Raw genomic sequence first — 21,228 nt, 5'->3', positions numbered from 1 at the left:
GCACGTTTAGTTTAGGTTTGACTTTGACTTTCACTATTACCCCCTAAAATCCCAAATCTCCCGCCCTTCTCTCTCTCTCTCTCTGTGTCAATTCTTTTCCACCTCCTCCCACCCACCACCACAACAGGCTGCCACCACTGTCCACCACTGCCGGCCACACCAATCAGTGACTACGAAGCACCGCCAACCACCACGTTATACTTCTATAGAGCGCCGACCCGAACCCAGTTTCTCCTTCTCTCCCAAACCAGCGGCCACTATAATCCAGTGCACCGGCCACCATGAAGTAGCAGCGCCGCTGCCCTTCATGGCCTTTTCCCTGGTAACTAGTTTTCTCAGCAACCAAACATAGAATAAGGTTAATGGGACCTTTTAAAAAAAGAAAAAAAAAAGGAAAATTGTACCTGAGCTGAATATGAAGCTTGTGATTCACTAACTTTGAAACACCCCCACCGAAATCAATCAAAACAAAAAAAAAAAAAAAAAAAAAAAAAAAAAAAAAAGGAAAAGTTGAAGCAAATTATTGGGCGCCGAATAGGACATATAATAGAAAATTTTGGGAAACCCCAAAAATTGCTTGGTGGGGGAATGAGAAAATTGGTGGGGTTAGGATGAGGAAGCCAAGGAGATCTTGGAGGTGAAAATGAGCTCCATTTTTTGTAGAGTTGGGTCGAAGATTCAGTGCTAATTTTGGAGGGTTTTGGACCATTGAGTTCATGTTTTTCATGCTTTGAGTTCATGTTTTTAATTTGAATTTTTTCTTATAATAACTCCTAGATGGACTCGGAAAATGAATGCGAATATGACAACTTACGTACACATATTCATGTTGGTGATGATCTGCACCCTCAAATTATCCTTGAAAATGGTTTGTTAGGCTCTTCTTCTCTCATTCGTACATTTTATGCATCATTTGTTGAATTTTATTATATACACATCTTGGTTTGTTTGTTTATTTATTTATTTTGCGTTGTAGATGGAAATGAAACTAAAAGTGATGAAGGCAAGGGCAAGTCTAAGTGGAAGCTCATAAGTGAAGACGAAAATGTTGAGCAACCTCAGCGAGGTATGACGTTTAGCTCCATGGACGAACTTTTCTCATATTATAGGCAGTTTGGTCGGAAAAGAGGTTTTGAGGTGGTAATAAAAAAAAAAAGTTACTAAAGACAAAATCACTGGGGAAGAGATATGTGTCACCCTTGCATGTGGACGTCAAGGCAAGCCACAACTCACTACAAATAAGCGCTATCCCACAATAAAAACGGAATGTAAGCCAAAGTTGAATGCAAAGTTGGTTGAAACAAAGTGGTATGTGACTAGTGTAATTATTGACAACAATTATGATTTAAGTCCAAACAAGGGAAGATATTTTAAATGCAATAGAAATTTGAATTCTAACGTGAGAAGAAAGATTATAGTAAATGATATATCTGGGATTAGACTAAGTCGGAGTTTTAACTCTCTTGCTGTTGAAGCTGGGGGTATGAGAATCTTCCTTTTATAGAAAAAGATAGCATAAACTTTATTAACAATGAAAGACACATTTGGCTTGGCCAAGGAGGTGCTAAAGCACTTCTAGACTATTTGAATAAGATGCAAGCAACCGATAGTAGTTTCTACTTTGCAGTTGATTTTGACGATGATTCTAGGTTGAAAAATGTGTTTTGGGTTGATGCAAGAAGTAGGGCATCGTACGAAAGTTTTGGGGATGTCGTGACATTTGACACGACATACTTGACTAATAAATACGGTATGTCATTTGCTCCGTTCGTGGGAGTGAACCACCATGGCCAGTCAACGCTTTTTGGGGCAGCATTAATATCTAGTGAGGATACATAAAATTTTATATGGTTGTTTCAGAATTGGTTGAATTGCATGAACGGCCGAGCGCCGATTGCAATTATAATAGATCAAGATCGGGCTATGAAAAATGCAATCACAAGAGTTTTCCGAAAAACCCGACACAGATATTGTCTAAAGAACATTTTGAAAAAAATTCCAGACAAGTTTAAATCATATAAAAATTATTCTGCCATTAAGAGTGCCATACATAAATGTGTTTATGAGTCTCAAACATGTGGTGACTTTCAGGTAGGATGGCAAAGTCTACTAAATAGTTATGAGCTTAAGGACCATGGTTGGTTGCGCCGGTTATATAATGAGTAGACTATTTGGGTACCGGCATATCTGAAAGGTGTGTTTAAACCCCTCAAATTCTAGAGGTAGAGTGACTCGGAGCAATTGTAACATATTCTTAATAAAAATAAAAATATACTCTCATCATATGATCACCACAGAAACATAACATCACTAGAGTACTATAAACTCTCATTATGAAATTACAAGCACATAATGTACTAGTATTCAAAAATCTCGTCAGCAATAAAGTTACACAGTCTATGCTTGTCCCAAGCGGTCTAGTCCATAGAATGGAGTTTCATACACCTCTATTGCTATTGCTCCTGCTAGTCCCAATTGATCAAGATTTTATCTACAATGAGGCCCACCAGTACCCCTGTCCTCAGTACTATGATATATAAGGCAATCTGAAAAAGATGTATAGGGAGAAGGGGTGAGTTCAACAACTCAATAAGTAGCCATAACACCAAGATGCTATAAAATATGCTATGTAGATTTCTATGTCAAAATCTCTACCATGCACAATAACAATTTATGCAAAATAACATAATTAACAAAATAAGCATGATAGTTGCAAAATGAGTAAGCACTTCCTTTTACTTTTCTTCCAAACAATTGTTTTATCCTTTGACCCGACACCACAAATTTACATTGAGCATCGCACGTTAGCTTGTCCCGAAAGACCTATATGCTCATCCAGTCATCACATGAGAAAGCTACCAGGTTGGAAATTTTCCTAAGTGAAGGCTACCTGGTCGGTAACATACACCTTCTGGTAACTGTCCTTCAGTGTGCTTGCCATGCTACCTAATGCGGTAGCGATCGTGACTATAATCGTGCCTCGAGTTAAACATTTATAAACATGAATGCACATATAACATTTCATATGATCTGTAAGCTTATCTGTAACTGTATACTATGCCATAAACTTTGAGAGCTCTTTTCATTCATAATTACAGTCATGCATAAATCATGAAATAGGGTATAACACGTAAAATTCTTAAACAATTACATATGAATGAATAAAACTTGTCATTTAAAATATGAAAGGAAGTGCAATTGAAAATCATGAAAATGATTTATAAAATCCCCAACATTTTTCAAAAGATTTATAATAAAATATGTTGGAGTTTTTGGTGTTGTGTCCCCTTACCTAGCATTTGATGATGGGTTGAGTTGAGTTGTCCTTTTACCTAAATAAATTGCAAGAATAAACTTAGGAGCATTCTTGAATTTTAAATCTAAAATTAAATAAAGGTACCCTTAAGATTTAATCTTATAAGGCATAAATCGTTGGAAAAATTAAAATCAAATTGATTCTATAGTTCCAAGGTATATATATATATATGTGTGTGTGTGTGTGTGTGTGACTACACATATATATGTATGTGTAGTGGTGCTATTCCGTTATCATACATGTCTTACATATATACAATCTTTACGTGATGCATTAAATCTAATCAAAAAAATTAATGCACATAAAATATATTGACCTACAAATATAAAATTATGTCCAAGTCATTTTGCATAAATATATATACACGCACAACCCTTAGAAACTCCTATATTGAAATAACAAAATTGCTTGATTGATTAAAATACTGAACCCAAAAAATTTACAAACGCTAACACCCAATAACTAACACTCATTTAATTAGTATTTCACAGAATTCCTAAAACAAATACCCATATAGAAATCCTAAACAAAAACCCAAGAAATATAAAAATCAAACCTCAAAACTCCATAATTTCCACTAGAGGTCCCAAGATCGAACAACTAATATGAAATATAAAACCCAATAATAAGATAGAAAATTGACATGAGTATCTATATATTCAACTCATACAAAGCAAGAAATATAAACATTCTCAAGGTGACAGAATAATTAACAAAGAAAAATAGTAGAATTTTCTTACCTAGAGAAACTGCTGCTGAGGTAAGGGAATTTTTTAGGTAAGTTTTTGAGTACGTGAGGAATAAAAATGAAGGCATCTGGCTATTTATACAATAAGCCAAGAGGAGAAGAATGAGTACTCACGTATTCTGGAATGACAAGTGGCTGCTAGGTGGCCTGTCAAAAATCGATTGGGTTGTCCATGCTATACAGGTGTCCATGAAAGAAAGGGGAAGAGACACGTTAATATTATTAGCTTGGAGGCTACGGTTGTTGTTGTTTTTATTTTTTATTTTTTTAAGATTTTATTTAAGCAATAAATCCTTCTAGAATCTAGAAGACTCCCAAGTATTTAATTGGCTAATAACCCCACTAATAATCTCCTAATTAAAAGAGTCATTTTTTATATATATATATACTCCTATCACCACGTTGAGTTGAGAAGAGAGATAAAATCTCTTCTTATATTCTAGGAGATCTACATGATATTTTAATTGGATAAAAACTCACCTAAAGTTCTATTCTGATGGCTATTGCTATATATGTGTATATAAATATTCACATCTATGTATAATCACATGAATTAAATTCAGCAACTGCGTAGATACTTATAAACAAAATGCTTTATAATTCTATTTTAAATCTGTAAAATTTATAGGATGTCACGTCCTCCCCCTTATAAAATTCCATCCGAGGAATTTGCTTAATCTATAAAAATGCACCATATCGCAACAGCAAGCATAAATCTATCCATTAGCGCATACCTTATATTCTAATTGTTCTTAGCAAACAGAGGGGTATTTCTTGCGTATATCATCTTCTAATTCCCCCGATGCTTCTTCAATTTCATGATTCCTCCACAAAACTTTTATTAGTGGAATGCTTTTCGTGCGTAGCTCTTGGACCTTGCGATCTAGTAATTTTGCCATATCACCTTGTGACTCCTTGCATCAGTGATGTTACCTGCAATCCATGTACCTCAATCTTCATATTATACTCCGAGGTCCCTAACTTTCTCAACTTCATGCGACCTGCGATTTACCCTTGAAATTCCTCAAGTTCTATCACCATAATATAGCTCATATTGTATACCCCATTTTGAATCACATCTTATATTACCTATGGCTTTATGAAGGTCATTATATATTCATCTTGTTGTAAAATTAAATGGATGGTGCAAAAATTCTTATTGATGCTAAATAATATTAATCCAAACAATTAACAATAAAATAAATATAATACAATAAATAAAAAATAGAGCAAGGAAAAATCTCACAAAGCTATAGAATCACGCAAGAGCGTTGTCCTTAAAGGTTGATTTCGTGCCTCTCGGAGTGTATAACTCGGTGCGATTGGATCTCTTGACACGCAACCTCTCAGGATTAGACTATAGCGTCTACCTTCGTTAAGGACGCACTTCCAAGTAACGAAGATCAAATGAACAACCGTTTGATCAAAGAAGATGAGGGACAAACCAAAAAAAAAGAAAGAAAGAGCAAAATATAGCTCAAGGCTTATGAAAATAAAATTTGTTGGAAGAAGAAAGATGTTGTACGATACTTTTCTTTTGGAGTCAAAGAAGTGATACTTGGAGCTAGTAGGTGGGCTCAATTTATAAAAGAAATTGAGCTCCTTGCTTTTACTAATACCATTAATAACCAACGGTCAAAAAGCAATACAAGAGCAATTTTTCCTCTTAAATCCAACGGTTAAAAGGCAATAAAAAGAGGAGTTTTTTTTTTTTTTTTTTTCTTAAAGCCATTGGTTAAAATGCAACAGCTATATAATCCATTTATTCAAGACAAACGGTCAACAAGGCTTATATGTTGAGGACAAATGGTTTTTAATATAAAAACCAACGGTAAAAAAACACATTAAAACCAGCAATTAAAAATAGTTTGTAAAAGATATTTATTCCCCAACAACCATAAATCTAATTTTTCCATAATAAAAACTCATGAATGGATTTTATCATCAAATGGTCAAAAAATTAATAGGTAAATAAAAATCAATATTTGTAACATCACAACAATCCCCCACATGTTACAATATATCTTACGATCAATATTCATTAACTATTATTATGACTTTGATAACTCCTCACATCTAGCGATCCTTCTTACAATCACTATTCTATATCACTCTAATATGTATCCATTTATTTTCTAAGGTCTCCAATTTATCAATTTGTATGCGACATGCAACTGACAACTAGAATTCTTCAAGCTCTATAATCAAAACATACCTGGTACTGCGTATTAATGCTAGCTATCATCCTTTAATCCTAGTATGCTTCTATTTCTTGATCCTAAGGAGACATTTGACACTCTAGCTTAACCTTAATACTCCCACTGGGACTACCTACTAGTCACTTTTATTCCACGAGAATTTAGTTTACTCAAAACAAACATTATCATGAGCCACCCTTCCTTATTTTGAAGCTCATTCTTCATTCTTATGACTTAATGTTAATTAGACCTAATCTCTTCATTCAATAAATTGTGATCTATTACTCCTTGTGGATCTTATCAACTATTCATTATCTCTAGTAAGCAATCCTTGGTTGCAATAAGAATCTAATCCCCAGAATTTTAATTAGTACACTAATCCATAAACAACCTTAATGACATTAGCTTGCATCACTCATACTGTCACCAATAGATGATCTCTACGCTTTATTCCATACTTTAATATCGATCATTCATTCCTCAAATAACCTCAATAATATTTGATTCTCATCAATGGATCATTTACATCGTCATCAATCAATATGAATTATCAATTCCCTATAAGCCTCACATCATGTTTTGTCAAGTCTTACCAACATAATATCAATATGCTTGTGTCATCACCTATACACTTGTCAATCAAATTCACTAGTTCCATAACTTTCCTTATAGACATATGTCTTTTCTTTTTATACAAAATGCACAATTAGAAGTATAGCATAACTCCAATACTCTCCACAAATCTTAAAGCTATTTCTGTACTATTACATCGCATGATCATAAACTCTTCTTCCATGTATGCATATGTTTCAAACACTATTCTTTAACATGTTGTACAGATACTACTTTAAATTAACTCTTAATATTCGAGATCATACACCTTCGACAAAATTATCCAAACTTTTATTTCCTCAATTCATATCTAGGCACCAATCCTTACATAATACCATGTTTTGTTTTTTGTTTAAACATAGTTACTATAATCCTCAAAAGATACAGTAATGAAATACATCTTTCTGATCCTACATGATCATGCATTTACTCGTACCTCAACCATGACATACAATTTGCTTATCCTAATAATAGAGATCCTTTCCGAGAAATCTACTCCAAATATATCATATTCCCAAACTCTTAATTTTATTTAACGTAAGTTCTTGGTGTACTAGGAAACCTTCATATCTTATTGATTTAAATCCTATTCACCAAATCAATTTCTAATCAGTAATCCTTAATACCCTATTTTTCTCTAATTTTTTAGAGTTTATCAAGCATTTATTAAAACCTTGATATTTAATTTCCTGATTCTAAAGTTATTCCCATTCTAGAAAATCAAAGTAAGGAAAAATTTCTTCTATATACTCATAGAGCAGCAATATGATACTTAGCTAATTTATCAATCTTATCATTCCATAAATCTGCAAACTTAGTAAGCATCAAAATTCAGTAATTTAAGTCTCTGAAAATATCTTTTCATGACTATATCTCTAAAGTAAAATTATATGCCAACTCATCCTAGAAAGTCAATCACTCCAGTACAACACTTTCAGTTAGCCTACGATTGACGCAGTTTAGGCAACCTCAAAAGTTATGTCTAACCCATATTCTTCCGAACATGTGACTAATGGCTTAAAAACCACATACTCTGACTTATGTCTTAGCCTTTTCCTATTAGTCGCTTACACCTTTCTACAAGTCATATGGTGTCTAAAAGATAGATGATTACCGCCGGTGAAATGCTTCCTTGAATTGGGCTCAAGTAATGGCTTTCTCCCTTCCTAATTTCCAAGATACAATAATGAACTTCCTACCATATTGCCATGATGTTAATCAAATCATTAAACTATGATCGTACCTCGACCCACACTTACCAAATCTGCCCTATAACCTTAAGAAAGACAGTCCCATATCATAATTTATGAATTTAATCTTCTTCTGTAATCCCCAAATTAATCTTTGATAAATGATTGATTGAACCTCTACTCATTGGTTGCACCTAGTTCTATTAAACATGTAGACTAACATTTTTCCTTGTTGGCCGATAGTAATCTTTCCTCCTATCTACCTCAACTGTAACATTGATCATACCTATGCGAAAAACAACTTCCAAACAAAGTATTGCAATAAAATTCTGATATATTTTCCTCTGAGGAAATCATCCATAAATTCACCACTTCGCTCCATAACAATAATCCTATAGTCCTTATGAATTCAATTTTACTCAAAGAAATATATTCCTCAAAACGCCATTAAAGATGAACCATCAATTAAGTTTAGTATCTATACTCCATAATCAAAATAAAGGATAGCCGCTTATATCTTAAGATCAACCGAGTTCGAAAATGAGAATTAGCAACCCATACTAGTCCATGGAAATCATGTCTATGTTGAACCCTAAATCACATTCTAAAGACTCAATAAGATGTCTCAAAATATAATACGTCTTTAACTAAAGTCTAATGTCAAAATACCACAATGTTTAAAAAATTATGACTCCCATATGTCAAAATGAATTACTTATCCACTTTACCAAACATATTCATCATAATTCCATCTTACCCTTATAGTGAAGATTATTGAATCATGCAGATTTATAAACCCGATTTTTATAAGAATTCCTAGTCTTATTCGAAACCTCAAATCCTTTCCTTAATCATTAAACACCAACCCGAAAAATCTCAAATGCACAGTCTAGATATCAGAGTCTATGTACATCAATACCCATGATGACTAACTAATGATCTGGTCACTTAAATGACCATTATTGATATAATTCTAATAATTTAAATCTTAACCAATCTTAGCATTCTTTTCAAAGTCCTCAATACAATATCACTACGAGTTTCTCATACCTTGAATTTAAGACACGTCCTAAGATAATTTAAACCATACCAGTACAGAATGTATATCCATTTGTAAGAATCATAAATCGCACTTATCGCAAGATTTATTGTAGTGTTAACAAGATCCACACTCTTAAAAACTTAGTCCTCAAATTATAGAATATTCTAAATCCATTCCATAGAAACTCTTAACCTTGGTTAGGACCTCAAAATCTCCTATTAACCATTATCTGTCAACGACATCAATCTTAGGAACGTAACTCATGTAAGTACTTCAATTCTAGATCCTTTATACCTTAGTCCTTAAACATCAACTTAAATGCAATCGTTTCTAGAGGTTGTTACTTACATTACTTCTTTCTGGCCACTAATAACATATTAAGAATCATTGATATTAAATAAGCTATCCACATAAAAATTTGACTATTGGGGTTGAAACCTAGCAACCTTCCCCTATTATTAACCTAGTCATTATGACAACATGAGTCTTATTCTTCCCCTTAATCAATGCCAGTAAAGCATTAGACAAATTGGTACCATTATAAAGCATCCACTTTGGTGTCGCATCAATCAACTTGTTCTTGGGTGCATATTAATGTAAGTCCAAATTCCCCAAAATCTCTTCTTATCCTTACTCATTTGATTAAAACCTAATGCTTCAGCTGTGATCATCACCAAATTAATCCATACTCGTATATCCTTAGGTAACAGATGTCTCTCAATCAACTGAACCTCTTTGCTCTGATACCACCTGAAACACCCCAAGTTCTAGAGGAAGAGCGACTGGGAGCAATTGTAACATATTCTTAATAAAAATAAAAATATACTCTCATCATATGATCACCACAGAAACATAACATCACTAGAGTACTATAAACTCTCATTATGAAATTACAAACACATAATATACTAGTATTCAAAAATTTCATAAGCAAGAAAGTTACACAGTCTATGCTTGTCCCAAGCGGTCTAGTCTATAGAATGGAATTTCATACACTTCTATTGCTACTGTTCCTGCTAGCCCCAATTGATCAAGACTTTATCTACCAAGAGGCCCACCGGTACCCTTGTCCTCAGTACTATGATATATAGGGCAATCTAAAAAATATGTATAGGGAGAAGGGGTGGGTTCAACAACTCAGTAAGTAGCCACAACACCAAGAAGCTATAAAACATGCTATGTAGATATCTATGTCAAAATCTCTGTCATGCACAATAACAATTTATGCAGAATAACATAATTAGCAAAATAAGCATGATAGTTGCAAAATGAGTAAGCACTTCCTTTCACTTTTCATCCAAACAATTGTTTTACCATTTGACCCGACACCACAAATTTACCGTAAGCAGCGCACGTTGGCTTGTCCGAAGGACCTATATGTTCATCCTGTGATCACAGGGGAGAGCTACTAGATTGGAAACTTCCCTAGGTAAAGGCCACCTGGACAGTAGCACACACGTTTTCATAACCGTCTTTCGGTGTGCTTGCCATGCTACCCTATGCGGCACTGATCGGACTATAATCGTCCCTCGGGTTAAACATTTATAAACATGAATGCACATCTAACATTTCATATGATCTGTAAGCTTATCTGTGACTGTATAGTACGCCATAAACTTTGAGAGCTCTCTTTATTCATAATTACAATCATGCATAAATCATGAAATAGGGTAACTATAACACGTAAAATTCTTAAACAATGACATATGAATGAATAAAACTTGTCATTTAAAATATGAAAACAAGTGAAATTGAAAATCATTTGAATGATTTATAAAATCCTCAACATTTTTCAAAACATTTATAATAAAATCTGTTGAGGTTTTTGGTGTTGTGTCCCCTTACCTGGCATTTGATGATAGGTTAAGTTGAGTTGTTCTTTTACCTAAATAAATTGCAAGAATAAACTTAGGAGCATTCTGGAATTTTAAATCTAAAATTAAATAAAGGTACCCTTAAGGTTTAATCTTATAAGGCATAAATCTTTGGAAAAATTAAAATTAAATTGATTCTATAGTTCCAAGGTATATATATATATATATATATATATATATATATATATATACACACATATCCTACCTAAAATCACTGCACACGATAGGAATCTTATTCAAAGATTACTACATATATCTATTTAGTCCCTTCGTGATGCATATAATCCAGTCTAAACTATTGTAAATATACATATATATCTATGAAGATCTTTCGTGTGAACATACAAAATCTTATCCAAAAATATAGCATAGATAATCTATACATATAGATGTACATGTGTGGTGCTATTCCATTATCCTACATGTCTTACATATATACAATCTTTACGTGATGCATAAAATCTAACCACAAAAATTACTACACATAAATATACTAACCTACATATATAAAATTATGTCCAAGTCATTTTGCATAAATATATATACGCACAGCCCTTAAAAACTCCTATATTGAAATAACTAAATTGCTTGATTGATTAAAATACTGAACCTAGAAAATTTACAGAAGCTAACACCCAATAACTAACACTCATTTAATTAGTATTTCACATAATTCCTAAAACAAATACCCATATAGAAATCCTAAACAAGAACCCAAGAAATCAAAAAAATCAAACTTCAAAACTCCATAATTTCCACTAGAGTTCCCAAGATCCAACAACTAATATGAAATATATAACCCAATAATAATAAAGAAAATTGACATGAGTATCTATATATTCAACCCATACGAAGCAAGAAATATAAACATTCTCAAGGTGACAGAATAATTAACAGAGAAAAATAGTAGAATTTTCTTGCCTAGATAAACTGCTGCAGAGGTAAGGGAATTTTTTAGGTAAGTTTCTGAGTACGTGAGGAATAAAAAATGAAGGCTTCTGGCTATTTATACAATAAGCCAAGAGGAGAAGAATGAGTACTCACATATTTTGGAATGACAAGTGGCTGCTAGGTGGCTTGTCAAAAATCGATTGGGTTGTGCATGCTATACAGGTGTCCAAGAAAGAAAGGGGAAGAGACACGTTAATATTATTAGCTTGGAGGCTACGGTTGTTGGTTTTTTTTTTTTTTTTTTTTTAAAGATTTTATGGAAGCAATAAATCCTCCTAGAATCTAGAAGACTCTCAAGTATTTAATTGGCTAATAACCCCACTAGTAATCTCCTAATTAAAAGAGTCCTTTTGTATATATATATATATACTCCTATCACCACGTTGAGTTGAGAAGGAGAGCTGCTACGCGTCCCGAATATTTTCCAGAATGTTTTTTCCGAACTGACGTGGAACGTACGTGGCTGATGCCACATTGTCTCGAGTCCCAATTGCATCATTTTATTTTTTCTTTTGTCTTTTTCCTCTGCAGCACACTCATTTCAAAATGAAAAAAAGAAAAAAGAAAAGGCAAAGCCATCTCTCTCTCCTCTGTCGGCAGAAGTTCCCCACCCTCTCTCCCTCTCCCTTTCTCCCTCTTGCTCTTTCCCCCTCTCGACCTCTATCAGAAACTCGCTCTCTCTCCCTCTGCCTCTCTAAATCAAAAATCACAAGAAACCCTCTCCTCTCCCTCTCCCGCTCTCCATCCCTCGCTCACCCTCTCTCCCACTACGGCCAACAGCCACCTCTGCCCCTTACCGTATCTCTTACTCCGGCGCAAGGGTTCCGGCCACGGCGAAGAAGAACGGGCCTTGCTCTCCCTCCGTCACTCTTGTCTCTCTCTCACACCGGCGAAAGCGTTCCGGCCACCGGCGAAGAATGGATTTTGGTCAAATCCCTCCTTTCAACACACCTCCGCAGCTGACCGACGACCCGAGGCGTACCACCACCGACGAGCCAGGCCACCAATACCACCAAAATTCCCACCGACAGAATGGGTATGAGAATTTTCTCTGTTCTTTTCATTTTTTGATTTTGATTCCATCTGGGAGAAGATTTATGTTTTTCCACTTACTGTTTGGCTATTGTTTGCTCCGTTGGGCTTTTGGATTTGTGGTAGTTTTACATGTGTAGCTGCTTTGTTTGATGATTTGCTTGTTTATTTTTTGCTTTTGGGTTTCTCGTTTTTTTTCTACAGACGGTGGTTTGGGTTTGTTAGTTTTTTTTTCTACAACTTTTCTTGTTTTGAGAAATTCTGGGCAGTTTTTCCTGTTTTTGGAATCCAAACCAAATGGGGTTCTGGTTGTTACAGGTTGTGGCAGTTTTCTTTTGAATGTTGATTGTTTTGTGAGATTTATCTGTGTAGAGTGGGTTGTTGTTTGGACGACTAAGAATACTTGAAAACACAAATGGGATGCTTGATTTTAATTTGTTTTCTGTTTGTGTATTCTAATTAATTGTATCTGCAATGTTATTGGGCATACATTTTTCAAAAAATTACCAATCTTGATATTTTTTTCTTGGTATAATCTGTCAGGATCTATTGTAACTTGTGAAGTAGGATCAATGATGAAGCTCTTTCATTTTGGCTCTCCAATTGGTTGAATAAATGCTTGTGTGAAAAGAAAGCTTGAAGTAATGGATAAAGTTGGAGTATGTCCGATTAAAAAGCTGGTTTTGCAGTAGTCTACTGTACTTGGGAGGTTGCAGTCGTTGAGAGATTGAAGACCTTGAAGTTTTGAGGGATTGAAGACCATATTCATATTTTTATCATTGTTGTTGTAAAGAAGGTTAAAAAGTCTGTCATATACAATGAAACTACTAATATTTGTCTATTTGTTTATAGTGTCATCCAAAAAAAACACTTGCTGGAAATCAGAATTTTTTGCTATTGAATACATCATACATGGATTTTGTAACTCGAAGATCTATATACATCATTAACATATTTATTAAATGACATTAATAAATCTTTCTTCTTCTATATTCTAGCTATGAATGTTTTATAGCATTGGATATGACATCCTCAAAAAAAAAAAAAAAACCAGCTGTGTACATTTGCTTTTCTTGAAGCATAACTACAAACAAGAAAGAGAAGCAAATCTACAAAACATGAATACAAACTGAAACTGTAGAGTTTCAAGGATCAAAATAAGAATACAAAACAAGAATACAAACTGAAACTGTAGAGTTCCAAGGATCAAAATAGGAATACAAACTATAGAGTTTCAAGGTATTCCTAACAGTAGAGTATCAAGGATCAAAATAGGAATACACGGAGTAAAATAGGAATACAAATTGCAACTTGCTCTTGTCATTTCTTCACCTTCGTTAATTTTACTTTCTAACAACCTTTTCTACAATGGATAGCTTTCGTGTTGACGAGGGCTTTCCTTTACTTTTTGCAACTAAAGGACTCCGCAACTTGTTACATTTCTGATACCTCCTATCAGTTGCTTCAGTACAAATCGAATATGCACCCGGAATGTGAAGAGAAGGTGCACTACTCAAACAGCTTTCACTTCTTAACCCATTACAAAGCAATTCCTCCTTTAACTTACGTATACAAGCCTTCATTGTCATATAGGTTTCATTGTAATCTGACGTGAGAAATGCTACTTCAGAAAAATCATTGCCTAAATCAGCATATTTTTGTGCTTTAGGATTGCCACTCAAATTGTCATAACTACTTTTAACAAAAGTATATTTTCGTTTCAAGTCCTTCCTCCATCGGTCAAGAACATATTTGGATGGCAACTCTTTCACATCTTTCACCAAGGTAAGAACAATAAGGGCATGCCTGCACATGATTCCTCTGAATTCAAATAATCTACAAGTGCATTGTACCTCACATTCAGTGTCATTAAAGTAAACACAATATTTTACTTCTTTTATGAAGTCACCACTAACTCTTACACGATCAATAACTTCATATGTAGAAATCGCACCTTCGCTTTTTAGTAAGGATGGCAAACACATCATGAATCCCCTAAACTCTTCTTGAACTTCTTTGAACTTTTCATTTGTGTAAATAGCTTGAAGTTGACGCTCAATAGAATGAAGAGTTATAAGTGGAAACATTTTATTGTACGAACCAAAATCAGCTAGACGCTCGTTCTCCACCATTCTCATCAAAGCGTTGTTATAATCCCCAACAAATTTCTTCAACGGAGTCTTTGGTCCCACATAACCATCAAAAAAGGCATTCATACTCTCACTTCGTTGTGTAGTGGACATTCCGGCCCAAAATATACCTTTCACATATGCCGGTACCCATTGATGCCGCTATCCATATAATTGACATAGCCATGCATTCTCTTGAAGATTATATTTCTCAACTACTTGTTGCCATCTTCTTTCAAATTCATCACAAGTCAAAGAGTCATATACGCAATTTAATAGAACACCCTTAAAGTTTTCATATTGAGAGTAAGATCCAAGCTTATGCGGAACTTCGCTCATTATATGCCATAAACAAAATCTATGATTAGCTCTTGGAAATACTCTCCGAATTGTAGCTTGCATAGCTCTATCTTGATCAGTTATAATTGCATTTGGAGCACAGTCTGACATGCATTTCAACCATGTTTCGAACAACCACACAAAAGTATCGGTATTCTCATTTGATAGTAACCCACACCCAAAAAGTATGGATTTGACCATGGTGATTCACTCATCTTGTATTTATTAGTCAAGTATGTAGTGTCAAATGTTATGACGTCTCCAAAAGATTCATATGCTGCCCTACTTCGTGCATTCTCATTAAATAGTTACGCAATGCTTCTGCATCTCCTTCTCCAAGTAACTCATTCCTTACTTTGTTAATATAATTTCGACAATCTTTCTCTCCAAATGGAAGATTATCATACCCACCCGCTTCAATAGCAAGAGCTTTGTAATTTTTACTCGGACGGACTCCAGCATCATCTAGTTGTTCAAGCTTTCTTTTCACACGAGAATTTAACTTCTTATGGCATCTAAAATATTTTGTCTTGCTTGGGCTAACTACATGAGTGTGTTCAAGCACGACACTAGACAATGTAAATCTTCCATCTAGACTTACTTTTGCATTGATCTTTGCCTTGCACCCCATTCTCTCCATTGTTTTTGGCCTAACGATATTAGATGCCTTGCTTTTTGACTTGCCCTCATGAAGACATGCAATGGTGAAGTATCTTACATTTCCATCATCTCCAAGTCTATGAGATCTTTTTGTCACACCAAAACCTACTTGCTTGGCATATTGCTTAGAATATGAAAAAACCTCTTCTTCAGAATCAAACATCATACCAATTGTTGGTTCTTCAACCATTTGATTTTCAAGAGTAGTTATATCTAAACAAAGTTAAAAGAAAACAATTAACATAAATTTAACAAATCATACTATACAAGCAAATTGTTTTTTTAACTAACCAATTTGAGGGCCAAGAGGAAGGTCAAGAGCTTCATTGTTGCTCACGTTCATCATTGAACTCGGTATCAATGTCAAATTACAGGAGATCCTAACTTGATGGAGAGAAATTAACTCTTTAACTTTTGTGCTAAAAGAACCTCTCTATCAAAGAAACAAAAGTCAAACAATGTTCATTAGTTCTAAGCACCAAGGTTAACCCTTTAACATTTTTCAATCCTGTCAATCCACAATCAACATTAAAAAAAAAAAAAAAAAAAAAAAAAAAAAAAAAAAAAAAAATCCAAAAAAAATACTTTTATACACCAAAACGATTGCCCTATACAAGAAAGTTATTTTCTTCCATTCAAAAATCCAAGATTAACAAAAAAAAAAAAAAAAAAAAAATCCATTCAGTATACGATTTAAAAAAAAAAAAAAAAAAAAAACCAACAAAAGAGAGATATTATATTATCAATAAAACAAAATCAACTAAGTGAAATACTACAAAAATTGTCTAAATTTTTGTAGGAGAGTCCTAGTTAGAAAGCAATCAAACAACCATATGTGTCGTCAACAACAATTAAAAAATCTCTAAAAAAATATATATCTCAAAAAAAAAAAAAAACAGTTACCTTTACAGATGATGGATTGCAGGTGAAGGTGTCTGGTAGTGGAGAGGCTGGTGGGTCACAAGAATGTTACAGAGGGCGGGAGGCGCTCTTTGGTGGGAGGGAAAAATTTTGGGGCGAAATGAAAAAGAATGAATTTGAGAAGGAAAATTTTTTTTATTGAATTTTTGTCATCTTATGCACCAATAGTCTTTGTCGCCCATCACTCCTGACACACCATTTCTCCAATGCCAAACCAAAACGCAATCTCTGTGGGCCATCTATTTTTTTTTTACTTGTTTGAATTTAACAGACGTGGCATCAACCACGTTGGCTCCACATCATTCTGGAAATTACTTTCGGGAAAAATGTCCGGATCTCTAGCATTTCCAGTTGAGAAGAGAGATAAAATCTCTTCCTATATTCTAAGAGATCTACATGATATTTTAATTGGATAAAAACTCACATAAAAGTTCTATTCTAATGGCTATTGCTATATATGTGTGTATAAATATTCACATCTATGTATAATCACATGAATTAAATTCAGCAACTACGTAGATACTTATATATATATAAACAAAATGCTTTATAATTCTATTTTAAATCTGTAAAATTTATAGGATGTCACATGTGTTTTGGGCTTGTATGAGAACTACATAGCGGAGTGAAAGTATGAATGCCTTTTTCGATGGCTATGTGCGTCCGTTTACCACTTTGAAGCAATTTGTTGACCAATATAATGTTGCTTTGCGGAAGAAGGTTGTGAATGTGAGTCTTGCATATTTCAAGTCTTTTAATACCAAGCTTCGATGTGTAACCTTCTATCCTTTTGAGGAAAAATTTGAAAAAGTTTTGACGATTGCCAAATTCAAAGAAGTTCAGCGTGAGATAATTGACAGAATTTATTGTATTGTCTCCCTTTTGACTAAAGAGGGTGCAATTTGCACCTAACAACTGATTGAACAGGTAAAAGTTCAAAATGAAGTAGTTGAAGATGCATACGTGAAAGTAGTAACATATGTTGTCTACTTCAATGAAGATTTCAAGGAAGATGGAGATGAATTTGAAGTAAAATGCACATGTGACTCCTTTGACTCAAGAGGCATCTTGTGCAGACATATCTTTGCTCTATTGTGTGCACATAACATTACATCTTTGCCCCCCCAAATATTATCTTGACCGTTAGAGGGGTGATGTGAAGCGAAGATATACTTTAATTAAATATAGTTTTGATGCGTTGAGTGCCAACCCCGAAGTACAAAGATATGATAGCTTGTGCAAAGTTATGCATACATTAGCAGATATCATTGCAAGAAACGTGAATCACTACACAAAAGTTCGGATGCATATTGATATGTTGACCAAGGAATTACGTGCTTCAAGTTGTGAACCTAGTCCACCTTCTCTTCCACTTCCAGGCATATCTTTAACATGTAATGAGTCCATTGATGATGTTGAGTTGGCGGTAGATGGTGATGAGGTTCATAGTCCTATTGTAGCTCAAAAAAGAGGAAAGTTACCACATAAAAGGAATATATCTGTAGTGGAAAAAGCGACAGTGAAGAAATCACAAAGAAAATGCAATGAGCCGTATAACACTAATCCCATTCAGAGGAAACGAAAAAATAAGGTTACTTACTTTCCTTCCCCTAGTGCTTAATTATTATTTTTAAAACATTTTTTGCATTTCTTAACATTTTTCCTTTTTTTTTTTTTTTTTTTTTTTTTGCACCACTTAAAACATTTACTTAAAGACTTCCCATGGAGATGATGTTTTATATTTATTCAAAGCTCCTTGTGATGTTTTTGAAACCCAAGAGAGTGCAAGTACTTAGGTATTAAAAATGAAAATAAATAATTATTTTATTTTATTTGGTTTACATTGTTATCTGAAATCTTGATTGTAATTTTGTAGGATATGTGGCCACATGAGCTATTGGAACGGTAATTAGAATGGACAGAATGCAAGTTACAATGCTTTTTTTTTTTTTTTTTTTTTTTTTTTTGATGTTTTGGCACTTTTTTAGTATTGTATAGACTAGTTAGCCTTTTTTGTGGTGTAATGATTCTAGGTGTTGATAGTGAGAAGGTTACTAGTGGTTCTAATGACTTCAATTACTGTTGATGTAGTCATACTTTCTTCTAAATATTATCAGTTTAGTATTCAGATTAACGTTGACGGCCTGTAGGTTGTTTGCAATATCTTTTTACTGCATATTATAGCCTTTTTCCTTTTTTTTCATTATTGGTATTGAGTTCTATCTGCTTCATAGGTGCAACAGGCTCCAAGTATTGTTGGAGAGCACGGCTTATTTTGTAATATAAGATGGGATTAGTGTTGGGAGTGTCTTGATTTTTTAGGTGATCACCATGGAAAATTTCTGTGTAGAGACGAATGGTGATTTAATTTTGGTAATCTACCCTGTAAATTTCTTTTTTGATAATTGCTCATGGTCTTGTCTAGTTCTTATAATGTTTTTCCCTTCAATATATAAGATTCTTGCTATGTCAAAAATAAAAGACATGAAAAATAAATGAGTAAACCTGGAGGGTTTTGCTAGTCATAGTTCCTAGTGTTTTGTTTATTGTAACTCTTTGAGGATGATAGAACAAAAAAACAAATTATGTACCTTTCTTGAAGTTGATTTTTTGTTTTAATATTTTGTGTTAATATGTATTGTGTATTGAAAATTATGTAATACTTGTTTTGTAATGGGAGAGTTAATTTGTTATGTAATGGGAGTTATCAGAATTATCCAGAAATGCCAAACCCTTCAGCAATACAAAATCATCTCCCACTAATATCCAGTTAAACCAATCAATTGAATCAACATGGTACAAAATTATATAATAATATGAAGCCGTTAACATTACAATAAATATGAAGCCGTTATTATTAAGTCGGAATTCTCAAATCCTTCAGCAATACAAAAAAAAAAAAAAAAATCATCTCCCAAAGGTATCAGGATTACCAATAAATGCCAAACCCTTCAGCAATACAAAAAATCCTTTCGCCCAAATATCCCATTAAACTAATCAATTAAATCAACAAGGTACAAAATTATATAAAATATGAAGCCGCCAATATCCTTGACAAACCTTTTGCTATGATGGCATCCTTGATGAGCATAAGAAAATCCATTATATCGTCACAAAGCTGGCAATGATCAGGAATTGTGCCTTCATCAACTAATAGAACAATGGTCATCTTTGGAAGTTGATCAACAATGCCTGCAAGGGGAAAAACTTATAGTTTTCAGCTCAATAGAAATATCATATCAACAATGTTAATCATTCTTTTGATTAAGAAGATCAAAGCTACTACATGTGGCTTACCATAAGAACTTGGAGCTAGGTAAGTTAAAATAAATCACTTACAAAATTTGAAATTTATTTATCATTGTCTTCCTCCTAACATATATAGTTTCAATCTTCATTTGTGAACAAAAAAAATCAAAACATATAGAGCTGTTTTGATTTTCCGTTCTTAAAATAAAACCGAAACCAAAACCGAAACCAAAAAATCAAAAAATATATAGTAGCAATCGCAACAAACTCGTTAGAAATTTTCAAGTTAGGAAGTAGAGGTAGAAGCCTAAATCACAGCACAAAGCAAGTTTTCTTGTTCCACAAAAACACAAATTCCATTGAGAAAGAAGCAAATTGATCTTGTGCAAATAAAACCAAAACCAAAGAATAACCGAAGAAAGCTTCTCCCAAATCCATTCGGCTTAAACAGAGAAATTTCCAAAAAATTTCAACACATTGACCAAGGAAATTAAGACTCAACAAAAATCAACCTTCCATCCGAAAATCATTCATCCAAATTCCATCAAAATAGTAAAGAAATCACAAAAATAGGACCAAACCTATAATCTCCAATGAAAAACAAAATGTACCCAAAAATTCTTACCCGTTTTCGAAATCAAATGAAAAACCACCAATTCTTATTATAATCGGTCATCATGATTTCAACCCGACAAAACCTATACCCATTTAGCCTACCTCAAATGTCAGATTAGGGTATTGTTCGGCCTGTCAGTTTTTGGATGGCTGGTGGTTTGGGAAAGAGAGAGAAACTGGTTCGGGTCCGCATTGCTTCTGCTTCGATAATAAATTTATGAAATGTGTTAAACCAGGAACAAATAGAAACAAAAAACTGCAACAAGAAAGCCTCGGTTGCTTTCTGAAATCTGCAAGATAACCAGGATTCTATTCCCGAAAACAAGAGAAAAACCAAATAATAAGAGAGAAA

At 33.8% G+C, this 21,228-nt stretch overlaps 2 pseudogenes; one reads left to right on the top strand and one right to left on the bottom strand.

Annotated features, from left to right (window-relative positions):
• The first annotated feature begins 777 nt into the window (after positions 1-777).
• LOC132174298 (protein FAR1-RELATED SEQUENCE 5-like) lies at positions 778-18,633 on the top strand (annotated as a pseudogene).
• LOC148586827 (protein FAR1-RELATED SEQUENCE 5-like) lies at positions 14,307-16,434 on the bottom strand (annotated as a pseudogene).
• Positions 18,634-21,228: the final 2,595 nt, after the last annotated feature.

This window comes from Corylus avellana, chromosome 3 (genome assembly GCF_965113065.1).
Source record: "Corylus avellana chromosome 3, dhCorAvel1.hap1.2, whole genome shotgun sequence".
Lineage (NCBI taxonomy): Eukaryota > Viridiplantae > Streptophyta > Magnoliopsida > Fagales > Betulaceae > Corylus > Corylus avellana.
The sequence above is the reverse complement of the archived record's forward strand: the minus strand, read 5'-3'. Positions and strand labels throughout refer to the sequence as shown.